This window comes from Cygnus olor, chromosome Z (assembly GCF_009769625.2).
Source record: "Cygnus olor isolate bCygOlo1 chromosome Z, bCygOlo1.pri.v2, whole genome shotgun sequence".
Taxonomy (NCBI): domain Eukaryota; kingdom Metazoa; phylum Chordata; class Aves; order Anseriformes; family Anatidae; genus Cygnus; species Cygnus olor.
The window spans coordinates 12372167-12384633 of NC_049198.1; the positions used below are offsets into that span (position 1 = coordinate 12372167).

Sequence of the window (12467 nt, forward strand, 5' to 3'; positions counted from 1 at the left end):
ATCTCAAGGAAGGGAAAAAAAAAAAAAAGAGTAAGCTGCTCCTCAGATACCTCCTTCATTAAGGGTACAAAATACCATATTTACCATTCTTGGTTGCTTCAAAGAGTACTTAATAATTTATTCTATCAACTGAAGACTTGCCAGAACATGTCCTGGGGCTTCTGTTCCCCTTAGGAAATAAATTTTTTACTCAATCAGTCTGCTTGAAGATTGGTCATGTTAGTTAAGCAATGTTATTTTGATGGATATCAGCCAAAATGCTATCCAAATCATACACTTGGAAATCTAATGATGACCTCTGTGCTATATAATTCACCCATAAACTGGCACTATTTGGTTTATCTTTTGTGACCTAATCCTGAATGCAAATGGTTCCATCTGCAAAGACAAAATGCACTTTTTCTCATTCCTGTCTCCAAGACAGTAAAAGCTTAAGCAACCCAGAATTAAATGGACAACAGCTAATTGAAGATTTTGTGATTACATGTGAAAAACTTTTAGTTACAGACCGGTATCATCAGTCCTCTGAGGGATGATACAGGGATTTGAAGCATATTCATTCAACCATGCTTCATAGTAACTGTGCTTTTCATACACACAATACCAGCTTCCAAACAACTGCGTTCAGTAATTTGGTACATGAGGAACATTCTTCTGTTCATGGTCAAAGAACAACAAAAGTTTAAACAACTCTGCCACCTTACAATTCTGTCGTCAACTACTCCACAAAAAAAAAAAAAAAAAAAAAAAAAAAAAGAGGGAGAGAGAAGAGATGTTCATGAAAAACATATCTCATTCAAGCTTCCTTTTTAGCTCCCTATATTGGGCCCATGCTTACAGTCAATTTCATAAGCCCTCAAAAGCTAATGTTGAATATTGTCAATAAATATTCTTGCAAAATGTTGCCCAGATTGCATCTATCAGCAGTTGCTTAGAGAACTTTCAAGTGCGCTCAACTTCATGTAACTCAAATGTTACAACATTTTTAAGAATGCTGCTTGCATATTATACATGTTGTTTTGATTGAGATGTTACAATTAATCTGCACCATCTTGAGCCAAGACAGGAAAGCCAAATGGATTGCTGCAAAAAGTAATGAAAAAAGTAATGTCATTAATGTGGCTAGATGAAAAGCTTCACTAGATTAACAAGGAGCTCTAGAAAATTCAGGCCAGGTGCAATGTAAAATATAAAATAGAGCCAAGACAAGGTAAATTAAAAAACACTTCATAGACATGCCTCAAGCTTAATCCTTTCAAATGGCAGAGTAAAATAGATCATGGAAAAGGAGCAGCTGTTTGGTTCATAAGCAAATCTATAATTACCTGCAATTAAGGATTTAAAACCAATATGAATCAGTTCTAACATTGGCTGCCACAAAGCTTTAGCCCAATTAATATCTGAAGAACAACTGTCATATTATTATAGTGATCTATAGATCACTACTGATACGATTAGCATATCAATAATTTTTACTAAAATTGTTGGAGAAGGTTAGTTAAATAATACAATTGCTCCATGTTCTCCTTTTGGTTCTGCTGTTACTCCAAGTAGACTTAAAAGAGGAAAAAAAGAAAGGCATAGCTTACAGAAGCAAAGGAAGGAGTTGAATTTAGACAGAAAGCTATGTTTATACACAGTAAATTATGTTACACAAAATGTGCATCATATATAACAAAATCAATGTTGGTTTTACACAACATCTATTCAGTCTTTCATTGTTTATAAAATGACTCTTGATACATTCAGTTCATAATTCAGATAATATTCCACACTGCTTTGCAAATCTTCAGAGGCAGCTGCTGGACAGATAATGTACCCATACTTTGACATGTCTCTTTAAAATCCAGATCAAATCCTTCAGAGACTGAGATTATGATTTTTTTCTATTTTCAACTTTGTCTTTGACTCCCCAGTTGCAAAGATCACTCTATCATCACACACGGTAAACTGGCTGAAGTGCAGGAACAAAACCCTCTTACCAGTCCATACTTTATTCACATATCCAGACTTGGCTATTGATGCTCCCTCTGTATCAGTTATTAAAAATCCAGTGTGAATTTTGACCAGAATTTGCACCTCATCACCAGCCGCCAAGTGTTCCATAAACAAAACGTCCCAAAGGCACCGTAGACCTACCCATACATTATCAGCATCACTATCTACGTTGTTCACATGGATAAGGAGTGAGGGGAGTCAATACAAATTATTTGCTTTTACTTACATTTCTGTATCTGCTTGTTTATTTTTACATTTGGGGACTCCAAGGGTTTCTATGTGTAACAAGGAATATGACTTCCAGTGACTGTGGGAAGGTTGATGTGGGAAATGCTTTACTTAGTGTGCCAGAAACAGTAATTCTGCCTTTCAGAGCTATAGGAGGGTAACCTAATACTCTTATAGGTATACTACTCCTTATGAATTTGGAAAAGATTCATTTTCTATGGCTGCATCTACAGCAAGGTTTACCTTGATTTGAAAATCTTCAGAAAAAAAAAATTAACAACAAACAACATCAGCTATGACAAAGTTTACATTTTACATCAACCCTTATACCGGCTAATGTTGTTTACACTCAGTTAAATTACACAGTACCGAGACATTTATCATTGCAGCTTACTAAATTAAAATACTGAAAAGACAGTGGAGGACACATTTATTTCCCAGTATGAATACAATATTTTTAAAAAACAAAGTTGAAAAGTAAACAAGCATACTTTTATGCCAGTTCATAATGAATTTTCCCTCTACACGATTTTTGCACTTTTCTCCTTTGACAACAACTAATGTTAAAGTGAAGATAAAATGAATATTTTTTTCCGGTGCCAAAAAAAGTAAGTAATTGCAAGCTACACCATGTCAATCCTTTTTTCATTTTTTGAAATGCATCTCATTCTTATGTTCTAAGATAAAGCCATTAAATAAGCTGCTACTGATTAATATTTTCTCACAAAATAGGGTACAGATTTATGAAGGGTTAGCCTCATATAGATGGAGTAACACATGAATTATATATGCTTACACAGATATACATATATATGCATGTATATGAAAATAGATACACTCACTAAACTTTATTCTGAAATATAAGAAAAATGTATGTGATCTGTCAATGAAAAAAACACTACAATGCAAGTACACATTTACTTTTATAATCATATCACCTGCTTCTAAATTTTCACAGAATCACAGAACTGCAGGGGTTGGAAGGGACATCAAGAGATCAAATTTTGAAGTTATGTATGCAAAAAAAAGCACATACTCTTGAAGAGACCCAATAGTTCATGTACATGATAGAGAAGGAAAAAAAAAAAAAACCTGTCAAAAAACATACAAAGAATACAGGAAAACATAACCAGTCATAACAACATTTAATTTAGCACTTTGGGCAAAATGGTCGATAGAAATATGTACATTTAAGGTCTATATGATAACTATTTTAGCAGTAAAAGTTCAGGTAATATGTTAAGGGTTGTACAGTGAAACAAAAAAACTCGCCACCTTGATACTGACTGCTCTGGGATAAATCAAAGAGAGAAACAGATAATACAGAAAAAGGGACAGTGGAGGAGAGCAATATACTGATGATTTCTCTGATAGCTTTATTCCTTGTAAGAAAAACATCTTGCAGTCTTACACAGAAATACAGAATAGTGCTTTAAAAGACTGTAACACCAGATCCACTGTCAGTGCTGTAGGGCAATTTAATATCAAGTATTCAGAAGATATGCCTGAATTAGGAAGAACTTGGCGTACACTGTCACCTACCAGAAAAGGCAAAGAATTTTGATGACACTGTAACAAGCATTAAAGTTGAAACCAAAAAAAAGATGGTTGAGCAACATTAAGACAGGCAAAGCAGCATAGTCCATTAGCAAGAAATATGATCTACATCTGTCAGTTTAAGCTGTGGTGATTTCCATAGGTTATCTGTCAATTAAATGATAGACTGCAGTATATTTTGATAGGGACAGTAAAGAAAGAGGACAGCTTAGCATTCAGCTGTGGATAGCACGCTAAGAATTAACCTCCATTTATGATTTAACTGATTTAAATCCCAGTTAAATTTAAACAGAATATTTAAAGTTCTAAAGAGGGTAGATTTAGATTAGATAAATGGAAGAAATTATTTACTCAGAGGTTGGTGAGGCACTGGCACAGGCTGCCCGGAGAAGCTGTGAATGCCCCACCCTGGACATGTTCAAGGCCAGGCTGGACGGGGCTTTGAGTAGCCTGGTCTGGTGGGAGGTGTCCCTGCCCATGGCAGGGGGGTTGAAATTAGATGGTCTTTAAGGTTCCATCCAACCCAAAACATTCTGTGGTTGTATGAAAGTTAAACACCAAACTAATAAAAAAAATCCCAAACTAGAAAATAGATTTTTAATCTTCTTCTGATACATTTTTCTTAGGCAACACAGGCTCTTCTAGCATAATCCTAGCATAAGTGAAATTCCGAGTCATGGGTAGAAATTAAATAGTAATTATTGGCAATAACTAGAAATTAAAACATATCTTTTACTCCACTTGAACATAAACACTGCCTATAGAAGCCATCAAAAGACCACACCTGTCATGAATGAGAACTAGTACATTGATAATGTCAAGTCAGACTGATTCCTAACGTTTTAGCAGGCTGGCATTTCATTGTGAAGAATGGTATCTTCTGTCCCTGAATTCGATTTTTTTTCCCTTTAAAAATAAGAATAAAATGGATCCACTATAAAGTGGAATAAATAGGACACACATCCCCAAATTAAAAAAAAAAAAAAAAAAAAGATACTGTAAATACATTGAATTTGTAAATAAAAAATCATAAATTGTGTACAAGAATAAAACTGTTCACATATATGAAGAAAATCCAAGTTGATAACTTGATTGAAAGTAAATCTTCAAACCAAAAAAATCCGTGTAACTACAGTACTCACACCAAAAGATTAAAGGAAAACAGTATACTTTCCTCAGTATACTTTCCTAAATCCCTTAAGTATTGAATCTCTGCAGTAAATTACTATAAACCTGTTCTGAACACGAGCTAGAACAGCACACATACAGATCTTTCTGTGGCTTGAAAAATACCGCCAAGTTAGGCTTCAAAGCGTGTGTATAGGTTTAAATGTGACTGGGACATATAAAAGGTACCTTGCCATCTTTCCATCAAAAATTACTCATCATCAAAACCTTTCTTACAGTTTTAGACGACCGAAAGCTAAGAGCTGAACCATATATATAACCAATGTAACCATCCTTCAGCTAAGCAAACAGCCCCCACTTTCTTTTCTATTTCAAAACACTTTCTTATTACTTATGAATTGACTCTGATTTAAAAGGTGTTTCATCTATTTTATAGGTCTACTGATTTCTTTGTTACACAGCTTCACACTTAAGAATATAGTCAAACTGGTGGTTTTTATGTTTTTCCTAAACAACTGATCAGAACCGTTTCCTCTATTTTTTTGGAGATAAAAGTTTATTCATTGCCATTTTCCTAAACAAAGCATGTAGTATTCTTATTCTATAAAGCATGCCATACCCAGAAAAAGTGCTTTAATGAGAATTGCTTCAATAATGATTGTCATCTCTATCTAGAACTTGCTTATTAATGATTTTATCTTACTGCTTTACATATTTACTAGCTTGAAGGTGTTGAAATATTTCCAGGCTTTCAGTGTCAGCAATACAGCATACGTTTCATACTGTTCAATGAAGTGTTTAATCATACAACAACAGTTAATTATCAATTATATGAACCAGTGAGAACACTGATAAATCCAGGTATAGTAAACTCAGTGTTTGCTAGTAAAATTCTGTGTATCTTAATAAATTTATATATATCAAAGAAGTTGTACACTGTTATTTACTGTGATATGTGTGCTTTTTTAAGCTTTAAATTATCTTTCTCAGTGATATTTTAGAATATCACCTACGATATTTTAGGGCCTTCAGCTCAATGTCTTTGATCACAAAGTTGTAAATCTTACACTTTTTTTAGCATGTAAATATATTATTTTCTTCTGGCTGCTCTGAATTAGCAGATTGCAAAGGGACTACTGACATTGGACTTGCTAGACTTCATGACGTGAGGGCAAAATCACTTGCTTAAATTCACACATTCTCTTCTTATTACTGTGGAGGTATCCTATATATTTAGATCACGAGTTTTACTTGCATGGACAAGATCTATATAATTCTCTTTCTACTAGGAAAAATTTGTGGAAGAAGGATGGGTTTACAGACTGGTTAAAGAAAAGTGTAGAAGAATTTTAGGCCTTCTAACATTTCTGAAATAAGAAGTAGATAAAATAAATGGAATCTACTGAGTAAAACAGAAGAAAACGCTCTCTTCAGTGAAGAAATAATGACAGCATAGAAAGAAGAGAGGTAGCACAGGGAAGATGAGACAGCGAGCTGGTCTTGCATTCAAGAAAATAAAAATTGATAGAAAAACAGCATGCTTCCTGAGTAGTCACAAATTCAAGTAAAACTTACAGGCTTTAATAAAACTTATAGTAGTATCAGTTGAAGAAGGAGGAGGAAATAAGGAACATACCAGAAAGCAGAGGTTGGAGAAATCTGGATAAAATTCAGCTCAGGTCTGAAATGGAACTTCTCATAGAATTACAAGTGTTTTTTTTAAATTATTTTTATTTTTAGAAATTTTGGCAGTACACACAAAAGGGTTGAACTGCTATTACTTTTTTTTTCCCCAAACACTACTCCAGAGAATTACAGTTACAGCATTAAGAATGTACACAGAACACATATGTAACACATACTATACCTGAATATATAGATTAGGATAAATAAGGTTTTAAATAGGCACATTATGGCACAGTATCTCTTAAGAACTTCTTGGTGCTTACAAGGACAATACACAAAAAAATAAGAAATTAAGTAATTTAGAATTTTATGCTTCAATGCTGAGTACAACCTTAGATTGTTTCACCTACACGAAACTAGTGCAGAGACAATTATTTGACATGACACCAGTAAGACAGGTTCAGCATACGATTGTGATAAAGAAGGTAACTGTATATTTTCCATCAGGGAAAAGTGGTAAGCAATGCTTTGTGATAATTCATTAAAAAAGATCAAAGATGGATCACCAATAGAAGTCAGAATAAATTACCAAACAGAATGTCTAAAAGTTGTGGCTAGTACTGCTAACCCAGAAGCCTAGATGTCTAAAATGTCTCCTGATCCTGGCTGTTATCTAGGCAGCAGGTAAGCGATCTCCTGACAGATTTACAGACCAAAAAGAATTCTGAGAATTTCTGTCAAGCACTATCACTGTCTCTAATTATCTACCACACATATTTCTTGCTAAAATAACTCATAGAATTTTGCCATGTATTTTACTCCTTATGATTGAAGACACATTTAGGTTAGAACCAAAATTATCATTTCCATTTTTTCTTTTTTTTTTTTTTTTAAGTAACATTCATACTATCAAATATCTCTTGCTAAAGACAATTGTTATAACTTATTTATATGTTTAATAAATCTTCAAATAGATTTAATATCTCTATAATTTAGTAATTACATAATTTATGATTCCATTATTTGTCCTGAATTTCCTACAGCCTATCATCTTGCAAAACACACATTTTATTTTCTGCTTGTTAATTTCCACACTATAGACATGTCTCATAAACTATGGCTTGAACCACACCTGGACATTATAATGGATCCTCCCAGAAACGTTCAATACTTACGCCCTCTTCACTTGCAAGGATAACTTCATCATAAAATAAAAATGAATTGCCATATTCAGCTCAAAGATGAAGGGAAAAAACTAACCATATATGAAAGTTTCTGTTGTGTAATATGGACACGGTGAATAATAAATCACAAAGCAAAACAAAATGTACATGTCACAATTATCAAAAAAATAGTGGCTGCTGTTCTATATCCTGACATGTTATACATAGGACAGAAATACCTATTTTTAATCTTTCAAAAGGTTATCAATAGTAGCTCTTAAATACAGATGTGATTGGGACAACAGAAACAAATTATCTAATTTCAAAAAAATAGGCAAGCAATGTTACTGAGCCTACCTCACAAAAAGAAAACAATGAACAAGACATATTGATAAAAAAACCTCCCATATTCATTATCTACTGTTGCACCAGCCAGCTGATGAATGATAAATTCAAAAGGCAAATGTTGTATTTGTATAACTAATCAAATTTGAAAAAATGTATACTTATATCATGAAGGAAGAAAATATTAAATGAATTACATTTAGAATTCAGAAAAAAATATACAGTGATTTTATTTTCATTCAGATAAGTAACTATAGGAAAGGAACAACATTGCTGCAGCAAGAAAGAACTTTTTTGCTTGTTTATTAATGATTTGAAATAATGAATTTAGTGCTCGCAAAAGTCCTTCCAAAACCATAGGATGTTCTCCTAAAATATTTAAAAACACACAGACACATACTTGCATATTCACATATACTCTACAAATATTTTTTCTTATCTTACAGGTTTCTGTAAATCTCAGTGTCATAAAACAGAGGAGCCTGGGCTTGACTGCTCAAAGTGTCCTTTATTTTTCCGCTACAGGTGGTTTGGAATTGCTGTGACCACCAAGATCCATTTCCACTAGTAAATCCATTTCCATACTAAAATACCTAAAGCAAATCAAACTAATTCCTTAGCTTTAGACACAAATGATAAGATGAACAGTTTTTGAAGAACTTGAATTAAAATTTCTATCAATTTAACTCCTACACTATCTCATTTTGTATGAATGTCTGGATCTGTAAGAAAGTAATTACAATGCCACAATATAATTTATTTGCTTTTTGGTTATTTTTGCCATTCCTGGGCTTTCAGTATGTCTTCTTTCTCCTCGTGGATCAGAAACTTTTAAAGGCATAGAAAGAATTGCTGAAGAGAGTTTCCCTAGGCAGTTAATCATAGGAAGCAGTTTCACAATCCCAGAAATAAATGAATATTAGGTTCCACATATTATATTATGCAGTAAATTATTAAATTTTATTGGCACAGTCTATATATAAAAATGAGATGAAGTTGGAGCTGAGTAAGCTGTAAAGTCTGTCAGACATACTTATTTCTTGTTTCAAAATTAAAACTATTTTTCCACATCTCACCTGGCCCATTGAAGTAATATCATACATTAATCTATAAACTAACATTTCAAAGCAAACTGTAAAATTTATTTGATTTAAAATAACTTAATAAACAGTATGCTGCACTTGCATAGGCTTGGACCTCTTTTTATTCCAGAAGGAGAGAGAGAGAGAGAGAGAGAGAGAGAGAAAGGGAGAAAGAGGGAGAGAGGGGGACAGAGCGGGACAGAATCACAGAATCATCTAGGTTGGAAGAGACCTCCAAGATCATCTAGTCCAACCTCTGACCTAACACTAACAAGTCCTTCACTTAACCATATCACTAAGCTCTACATCTAAACGTCTCTTAAAGACTTCCAGGGATGGTGACTCAACCATTCCCCTGGGCAGCCCATTCCAATGCCTAACAACCCTTTCGGTAAAGAAGTTCTTCCTAATATCCAACCTAAACCTCCCCTGGTGCAACTTTAGCCCATTCCCCCTTGTCCTGTCACCAGGCACGTTGGAGAATAGACCAACCCCTACCTCTCTACAGCCTCCTTTAAGGTACCTGTAGAGTGCGATAAGGTCGCCCCTGAGCCTCCTCTTCTCCAGGCTGAACAATCCCAGCTCCCTCAGCCGCTCCTCGTAAGACTTGTTCTCCAGACCCCTCACCAGCTTCGTTGCCCTTCTCTGGACTCTCTCGAGCACCTCCATGTCCTTCTTGTAGCGAGGGGCTCAAAACTGAACACAGTACTCGAGGTGCAGCCTCACCAGAGCCGAGTACAGGGGGACAATCTAGCCTAGGAAAACCCTAGCCCTGCTGGCCACACTGATTCTTATACAAACCAGGATGCTGTTGGCCTTCTTGGCCACCTGAGCACACTGCTGGCTCATATTCAGCTGACTATCAACCTGTACTCCCAGGTCCTTCTCTGCCAGGCAGCTTTCTAACCACCCATCTCCCAGCCTGTAGCTCTGCTTGGGGTTGTTACACCCCAGGTGCAGGACCCGGCACTTGGCCTTGTTGAACTTCATACAGTTGGCCTCAGACCATCGGTCCAGCCTATCCAGATCCTCCTGCAGAGCCTTCCTACCCTCGAGCAGATTGACACACGCACCTAACTTGGTGTCATCTGCAAACTTACTGACGGTGCACTCGATCCCCTCATCCAGATCATCGATAAAGATATTGAAGAGGACTGGCCCCAGTACTGAGCCCTGGGGGACTCCACTAGTGACTGGCCTCCAACTGGATTTAACTCCATTCACCACGACTCTTTGGGCCCAGCTACCCAGCCAGTTTTTAACCCAACGAAGTGTACGCCAGTCCAAGCCACGAGCAGCCAGTTTCTTGAGGAGAATGTTGTGTGAAATAGTATCAAAAACCTTACTGAAGTCAAGGCAGACCACATCCACAGCCTTTCCCTCATCCACTAAGCGTGTCACTTTGTCATAGGAGGCGATGAGGTTTGTCAAGCAGGACCTACCTTTCATAAACCCATGCTGACTGGGCCTGATCGCCTGGTTGCCCTGTAAGTGCCGCATTATGAAACTCAAGATAATCTGCTCCATGAGCTTCCCTGGCACTGAAGTCAAACTAACAGGCCTATAGTTCCCTGGGTCTACCCTCCGGCCCTTCTTGTCGATGGGCGTCACGTTTGCTAGCTGCCAGTCGACTGGGACCTCCCCTGATAGCCAGGACTGCCAATAAATGATGGAAAGCGGCTTGGCCAGCTCCTCCGCCAGTTCTTGCAGTACCCTCGGGTGGATCCCATCCGGCCCCATCGACTTGCGTACATCTGAGTGCTGTAGCAGGTCGCCAACCATTTCCTCATGGATAGTGAGGGCCACATCCTGCTCCCCATCCCCTTCCACCAGCTCAGGGTACTGGGTATCTAGAGAACAACTGGTTTTGCCGCTAAAGACTGAGGCAAAGAAGGCAGTAAGCACCTCAGCCTTTTCCTCATCTTTTGTAACTAAGTTTCCCACTGCGTCCAGTAAAGGATGGAGATTCTCCTTAGTCCTCCTTTTTGTGTTGATGTATTTGTAAAAACATTTTTTGTTATCTTTAACAGCAGTAGCCAGATTGAGCTCCAGATGAGCTTTGGCCTTTCTAATTTTGTCCCTGCACAGCCTCGCAACATCCTTATAGTCCTCCTGAGTGGCCCGCCCTCTTTTCCAAAGATTATAAACCCTCTTTTTTCTCCTAAACTCAAGCCACAACTCTCTGTTCAGCCAGGCCGGTCTTCTTCCATGCTGGCTCGTCTTTGGGCACGTGGGGACAGACCGCCCCTGAGCCATTAAGATCTTCTTGAAGAGTGCCCAGCCTTCCTGGACTCCTCTGCCCTTCAGAACCACCTCCAAAGGGACTCTGCCAACCAGTGTCTAAATTTACTCTAATTTGCTAACAACTGTGGATTAAAGAACAATTGTGAAAGCCTGATGTTCTACCAAGAACATTTCCAATGTACAGAATGCCTGACCAATGTTCTCATTCAACATAATGAGAAAGAATGAGTATCTAAGGCTTTTAAGTACTGGCATTAGGTGCAAAGATGCTAGCCAAATTGCAGATTACTTAGTTACATTTGCTTACTTGCATTCCCTCTCCACTTCAGATCTGACACACTATTCTTCATTTCATACCTTAAAAATAGAATCGAACAGAATTGTTAATGCACAGTAGATGTCCATTTCTAAGCAAAAAAGTAGTCGCGTTTCAGTAGCAGCCAAAAGGATCCTAGTTATATTACAAATATTCTTTAGTAATTCTAGACAAAAGCTACAGACAAATGGTGCCCAATTCATGAGCATTTATTGAATGATGAAGATTAAACACTAAGTGATTAGAACTTATGAGTACTTCAGTTGTTCAAAATGAACAACTACAAGAAAAACATTCACATAATGTAAGTTGTAACCATATTATAAAACAGATGTGTGTGTGCGTGTGTGGATGTGGATAATTATGGGGAATTACCAAAAACATCCCTTGCCAGTACAGTCTATATTTCCTATGGTAGAGAAATTATGGTTCTTAATTTGAAGATTCTACCTCGGCCATAGAACTAAAGCACCTTCTATCCCCTTGATTCCCTTTTTTTCCATCCATAATGGAACCCACTTGTTGGCTAGCTATCTGTACCAGCCACATTCCTTTATGAATTTTTATCCAGTTCCAGCCTCTAATGCTCAAATTGTTTTACCCCTTGCTCACTGCCTTTCCCAACTACACCTAATGTACCACTAAGGGATAACAGCCTGCATCCCACAATCTCTGCCTTTTTTATGGAAAAAAAAAACTTAACATAGAGTTATAAAAGGAAAGAAATTGGTAGTAAAAGGAAAATAAATTATTAAGAATGAAACGCTCAAAAATCAGTAA

General features: G+C 36.6%; 1 protein-coding gene across 11 annotated transcripts in view; it reads right to left on the reverse strand.

The window, feature by feature from the left end:
* PRLR (prolactin receptor) overlaps positions 1–12467 on the reverse strand; it is a 166788-nt gene that overhangs the window by 149031 nt on the left and 5290 nt on the right. The window lies entirely within an intron of this gene.